The sequence below is a fragment of the Tamandua tetradactyla genome, chromosome 23 (genome assembly GCF_023851605.1).
Source record: "Tamandua tetradactyla isolate mTamTet1 chromosome 23, mTamTet1.pri, whole genome shotgun sequence".
Lineage (NCBI taxonomy): Eukaryota > Metazoa > Chordata > Mammalia > Pilosa > Myrmecophagidae > Tamandua > Tamandua tetradactyla.
This window is the reverse complement of record NC_135349.1, coordinates 9,039,269-9,046,222: the sequence shown is the minus strand read 5'-3', so window position 1 is coordinate 9,046,222 and position 6,954 is coordinate 9,039,269. Positions and strand designations below refer to the sequence as shown.

General features: G+C 51.0%; 1 long non-coding RNA gene across 1 annotated transcript; it reads left to right on the top strand.

Moving 5' to 3' along the window:
- The first annotated feature begins 656 nt into the window (after positions 1-656).
- Positions 657-6,394, top strand: LOC143667066 (uncharacterized). Its single transcript, XR_013167834.1, has 3 exons — positions 657-1,228; positions 3,403-3,612; positions 5,561-6,394. It is a non-coding gene; the product is annotated as an uncharacterized LOC143667066 (long non-coding RNA).
- The last annotated feature ends 560 nt before the right edge of the window (positions 6,395-6,954 follow it).

Genomic DNA, 6,954 nt, shown 5'->3' with positions numbered 1-6,954 from the left:
GCTCTGAGTCACTCAGAACTTGGAGGTCTCAAAATACATCTGGCAGATGGCCGGCCAGCCCTTACTGCCCAGTACCAAAAGCTCTAGGATTGATTTACCAGGTCGACAGTAGCCTCTTTTTAGCTTGACCTCTCTGACATCTGCAACTGTTGATCACCCCCTTCTCCAAACTCTTTCCTCTATAGGACTACGTCCCTCCTCCTCCTCGTTCTGTGGCCACTCCTGCCCGCTCCCTCGTCGCGGCGCTCAAGGCAACTCCTGGACTGCACGGCTCGCCCAGCTCGCTGTCTCTGAGCAGGTGTGTCGCGGTGCCTGTCTTGGCTGATAATGTCCACCAGAGGGAGCTCTGCCCCCTGCCGAAGCGGACTCCCTACTCCAGGAAATGGTCAATTACCGAGCCTCCCGCCGTCACCGTCATCCCGTTTCTAAGCATCGGTCCTCATTTCTGTCCCTCCTCCAGGATTTACGGCATCATCTTACAAGCCATTTGTTGCCACGGCAACTCTCTTCTCTCTTCCTGCTTTTCCTCCCTTAACTCTCCTTGCTGGGGTAGTTGTCCCCCTCCCCCCCGCCCCCTCTGTATCCATGGCCCGCTCTGAGGAGACCCTGGGGGACCCCGTGCCCCTGCAGATCAGCAGCAACCACAGCCACTGTTGTAGTTGTTTCAATTTTAGGCTTGCTTGCAAAAGAGCTGGAAAAGTGTAGGGGTGGGTGAGGCCCGTGGACCAGGGCCTTGTGGGGTCCCTGTAAGCCTGTGGGTTGCTCCTGCTGATCAGGGGGGCCCCCGTGTGCCCCATCACCACGCAACCCACCCCTGGGGCCCCACCCTCCACCTCCCTCTTACCCCAGGCAATCTCCCCGAAAGATTCCATTTCCTTCTCTAACTGCTTCCTCCCCAGGGCCTCAAGGACAAAATTCAAAAGGAAACCAGAAAACTCTCTAATCAACATATATAATATTTTAATGCAATGTTTTTGAAAGACCCAAATTAATGCAAAAAAATCCACGATGGATAAAATATCAAAAAATTTATTAAAAACAGGATCAGAACCACTGAGGTTTACTTTTGCCTCTAGCACAGCTCTGCTAGGGCTCTTCCCCTCTCACCCACTCTAGGTCCTCTCTCCGGCATTCGTCCTTTCTCCTACTGGATCCTTCATCCAGCATAATTTCTCATCTAAAAACAAAAGAAAACCGGAGCTCTCCTTGTACATTGAATCAACCCCAGGTAAGTTTTCTCCTTTGACGCAGCGTTCGACAAAGGCGGTCACTGTGTCCTGGAAACTCTTTTCTCCAGGCCACTTGGTCGCCCACCTCTCTTAGCCCTCATCCTTCTTCACTGGCCACTCCTCTGGATTCTCCGACTCCTCCTGACCCTACACATTAGCATGCATCCGAACCTTCTCTCCACACTCTCTCCCCATGTGATTCATCCAGCCCCATGGCTTTAAATGCCAATTGTATGAGGGCAGTTCCCAAACCACTACCACTTCCCACCACCATACTGGACATTTCCACTTGTAAGTCTACTAGGCATTCCGTTCTCTGCTCCCAAGCAGGACTCTAGTCCGCTCCCATCCTGCAGCCCCCCAGCCGCTGCAATCTCAGTAATACAGCTCCATCCTTCCATTGCTCACTTTCGTATCCTGGCTGCAGTTCATCTTTTTTTTTTTTTTTAACTTTTGATCATTCCGTTCTACATTTATAATCAGTAATTCACAATATCATCACATAGTTGCATATTCATCATCATGATCGTTTCTTGGAACATTTGCATCTATTCAGAAAAAAATAAAAAGAAAACAGAAAAAAATTCATACATACCATACCCCTTACCCCTCGCTTTCATTGATCACTAGCATTTCAAACTAAATTTGTTTTAGCATTTGTTCCCCCTATTATTTATTTTTATTCTATATGTTCTACTCTTCTGTTGATATAGTAGCTAAAAGGAGCATCAGACACAAGGTTTTCACATTCACAGAGTCTCATTGTGAAAGCTTTATCATTATTCAATTATCCTCAAGAAACATGGCTACTGGAACACAGCTCTACATTTTCAGGCAGTTCCCTCCAGCCTCTCCATTACATCTTGAATAACAAGGTGATATCTACTTAATGCATAAGAATAACCTCCAGGTAACCTCTCGACTCTGTTTGGGATCTATTTCACATGTTTTACTCGTCTGTTGATAAGGTAGATAAAAGGAGCATCAGACACAACATTTTCACAATCACACTGTCACATTGTGAAAGCTATATCATTATTCAATCATCTTCAAGAAACATGGCTACTGGAACACAGCTCTGCATTTTCAGGCAGTTCCCTCCAGCCTCTCCATTACATCTTGAACAACAAGGTGATATCCATTTAATACGTAAGAATAACCTCCAGGATAACCTCTCAACTCTGGAATCTCTCAGCCATTGACACTCTTTTTTGTCTCATTTTGCTCTTCCCCCTTTTGGTCGAGAAGGTTTTCTCAATCCCTTGATGCTGAGTCTCAGCTCATTCTAGGATTTTTGTCCCATGTTGCCAGGAAGGTCCACACCCCCGGGAGTCATGTCCCACGTAGACAGGGGGAGGGTGGTGAGTTTGCTTGTGCTGGCTGGAGAGAGAGCTGGCAGTTAATCTTGACTCCTCTTTTTTTGTCCCATTGCATACCAGTTTGTTACCAAATTTGCCAGCTCTACCTTTAAAATGTCTCCAGACTCTCACCTCTTCCCTCGTGTGTTCCCTAGAACGTGCTGCCATCTTCACTTCGTCTGAGCTACTGCAGTAACTTCCTTGCTCCTCTCCTTTTGTCTTGTCTTCTTTTTTCTGGGTGTGTGTGTGGGGAGTGCACGGCCCATGAATCTAACTTTGGCCTCCTGCATGCAGGACGAGTATTCTACCGCTGAACCACCTGTGCACCTTCTGACCTTCCTTTGCCATTACAGAGAGATGCTGTATGGACTGCTGTGTGGCTAGATGTCTGGGACCAGTATTTTGTAATATTCATTTGATTGTGCTTGTTCAGATCTTCTGTATTCCTAATTTTTTTCTGCCTGAAATATTAATATGTGCTTTTATAAGTATCTCACGAAGGTTATGAATTTGTCAATCTCTCCTTGTAATTCAGTCAATTTGGGCTTCCTATACACATATTTATAAACATTTTTATTGGGGCAAAATATATATGATGTAAAATTTGCCCCTTTAACCATTTCAGATGTGTCATTCAGTGGCAAAAGCACATCCACAGTGTTGTACAATCGTCAGCTCTGTGTACCTCCCCAAACTTTCATCACCCCAAACAGAAATCCTGTACCCCTTAAGCAGTAACTCCTCATTTCCCCCTTCCCTCCAGCTCTTGGTAACTTCTAATCTACTTTCTGTCTCTATGAATTTGCTTATTCTAGATATTTCACCTGAATGGGATCATGCAATATTTGCCTGCCCTAGCACCCCCCCTGGGGTGGTGACTTAATGGACCCAAACCCAGGCCTGGATATTCTCAAAATGAATCTCTGCAGGGAGGAAGGCGAGGAGAAGGCAGCTGATGTGCTCGAGCCTCCCCAGGAAGGTCTTAGCTAAGACCTGGGCATCAGTGTGCCCTTCTAGGGACGCAGGTGGGTCTCCCCCTCTGTCCACATTTGGTCCACCCCTGTGGCGTCAGACAGACAGCTGCGATCCTGTTGAACAAGGCTCCATCCCTGAGCAAGGACCCCCCCGCCCTCGCATGTGTGTCTGGAGAAGGCAGAGAGAGCTGCTCTGCTAGTGGGGAATGACCAAGCACTGGACCCGGTACTGGAGAGAGAGCAGCCTGCTTTCCTGGAGCTCGTTCTCACAGTAGGCTTTGGAGTCAGATAAGCCCAGATGCAAATCAGCCCCTCCTAGTTAGGGGACCACGGGCCAACCACATAATCCCCCGATTCCAGGATCAAATAAGATAATGGGGTATTTTCCAATTTTCTTCATGTCTTGCACGTGTTAGAAATGATTACACTGGTAAGGCTGGAGGCCGGAGGCTACCTGGGGAAGGGGGTAGGGTGGGGGGGCGAACTCCAGCCCTTGCAGGCCAGGCCCAGTGGCCTGAGGGCTGGGGGTGCACTCTCTGTTCACCTGGAACCCTTTTAGTGCACGCTGGGTTAGGGTCCCCAGATTGGGAAGCTGTGAGTTAATGCATGTGCACTGCCGGTTCCCAGGCCTGGTACATACCAAGGGCTCAAGTGCATGAGCCGCTGTTCCCATCAGGACAATTTGGAAGGCCTGAGATGCCACCTGGCAGAGCCCATTAGTGGAGGACAAAGTCACTCAGCTCTCGCCAGACGTTGTGGGTCCTCTTTTCCCAGCGACTCAAAATCTCAACTCCTATATAAACCTGGTGCTAGAATTAGCAGGCTGACATTTTATCCCACAAAGCCAGAGCTTTAGGGACCTCTGCAGCCCCCCACAAACACCTTCAGGCCAACAAGCAGGGCCCAGGCCTCTGCTCATGCCCAGTTAGTGCCCAGCAGAGACTGCGACTTCTGCTGTCATGGGGCCTGAAGGGGGGCTGCTGGTGGCAGATCTTGAGCCTTCCACCTGGTCAATGCCTGCCCTACTGGCAGCTCCACAGGCACCCAGCTCTGCCCCCGCCCCCTTCCCTGGCCCTGTCTTCCCCACCACCCATATGCTTGTCTTCCCCCGGCTCCCGGCCTTTGGCCTGCCACTGCTCTTGGGACACAGCGCCCACCCCCACCCCACCCCTGCTCCTTCCTCACTCCCAGGGCTCAGCATTAGACTTGCTTTCTTTGGCCTTCCTGCTCCCCACTTTTCTCTGGGCACCCGCTGTTCTTGACCTTAGCAGACCCCAGCTGCTGAGACTCCACCTTGATGCTGGTGGCTCGCCCCCCCGCCCCCCCCCCAACCTCCCCGCCCTTGGCTCTCTCCAGGAGGCCCGAGCTAATCAGGCTGATAATCACCCAGGTTCAATTCCACTTTCCCTGGCTGCAGCACAGTAAATTTCCTCAGCAGCTCGGCTCCCCTGTGAGCCGCGCCTCTCATCAGGCAGCCTGGCTCACGGCCGCCAGCACCCCCTCTGCAAGGACAACTCCCCCCTGCTCTGGCTCTGCAGACGAGCCAGGCTTGCCTGATTTGGGGGTGTCATTTAAATGCTGATTAAATGCCGACTACAGAGTCACATCCACCCCTCGGCAGCGAAATGCGATGCTCACGGCTCCCCAGCCCTAGCCTACGCTCCGGGCATTTACTGTTATCTCAGTGACACGGAGATTGTGTCTTCGTGCGAGAGGGCTGAATTCTTGCAGATGATTTGAACAATGAGCTCTTTTCTCACTCCATATTTTGAGGGTGGGCCAGCGGCATTTGTCTTAGTCTATTGCCATAGGACAGTCCTGGAACGTCCAGTCTTGTTTCCAGCATGCCCCATCCCCAGGGTCTCTGAGTCACTGGGAGTGGCCTGGAAGGGCTGGGAAGGAGACAGTTCACACTGCTGATTGTTCCCCAGCCCCCTAGCCCCCCTGGGAAAGGCGAAAGGAGCTCGGCTAAACACTCCTCTGTCTTCACCTCTTCCAGGAGAGAGAGGCTGCGCTGTGGGAGAAAAAGAGAAAACCAGGGTTGCACAGAGAGCCTGCAGTTCCCACGACCTGTGTGAGAGCCCGCGGCACCGAGCCTGGCTTCCCAGGAGTGGAGCCAAACATGCATGAAGCGAATAGAGAACAAGTAAGAATTCGATTACGTCGTGTGGATCCAAACCCCAGGGCAGGCCTGGGAGTGGGACACATGGGACAGACACTTCTAAGAACTGGTAGAGATGAGTTTTGATTTGATTCCATCCAACAAGCATGAGTAGCAGCTTCTATGCACAAGACGCTGCATTTAGGCTGTGTGGGGGACAGTGAGAAAAACAAACTCCCATCCTTGCTCTTGACTGGGAAAGGGAACAGATTATGTATGGGAGGTTTTGAATGTGATGAGGGATGTATGCATAAACGGTGTCATCCCGTAGCAGTGTTATGGAGACAGAGATGACAGGGATTAATCATGAAGGGTTGGATCAGGGAAGGCTTCCTGGAGGAGGTGAAATTGGCGCTGCAGAGGAAGGTGTTAGAGAGGAAGACGTGGGGAGGGCATTGCAGACTGAAGAAGCTGCTGAGGAGAGGAGGCTCGGACGTAGGGGGACGTAGAGCTCCTGGGGAGGGAGGGGGAAGCAGACCCAGATTCCAGTGACCTTGAAATCATGGTGCAGAGTATGTGTTCTGCTTAAGCAGGAGGGGAGGGGCAAGCAGTGTTTCTTTGGGCAGGTGAACCGCAAGTTTGGGAAGGAGGCTGTGGCTGTTGGAGAGGAGGAAGGAGCCGTTGTGAGAGGGCAGGTCACAGGGCAGCAGCCCTGAGACGCGAAGGCAATGGGCTGGGTCAGAGCAGGCCCCTGGGGTCTGGGGATAAAGTGGCATGTGGAACTGTGCAACTGGGAGGGTGGCACACGTGGTTAGAGGTGGTGCTGAAGGGGCGGTCCCCAAATTTCTCTTTGCCTTTTTATTTTTTGCACGCTGTGCGGCGGGGGTCTCATTTCATTCTTTTTCCAGGTGACTATCCTGTTATTGCAGCAGCATTTGTTGAATATATATATTTGGGGTGGGGGGAGGGAAGTGCACAGGTTGGGAATCGAACCTGGGTCTCCCACATGGCAGACGAGAATTCTACCACTGAACTACCCTTGCACCCCCCTCTTTGCCTTTTTTAAGTTCCCACCAGACCCCCCTCTGTGCCTTGGGGTGCACTCACCTCCAACCCAAAAGAACCCTGTGCATTTGGATTTCCGTGTTTCACCCAAGCGACAGGGCCTTCCTCCCATTTTTGCCCCTGATCCAGGCTATCACCCTCCTAAGTTTGCAGGGGAGAGAGGAAGAGATAAGAGGAAAGGAGTTAACTGGAGAGAGAATTGTGAGGGAGGGAACTGATATAGCAAT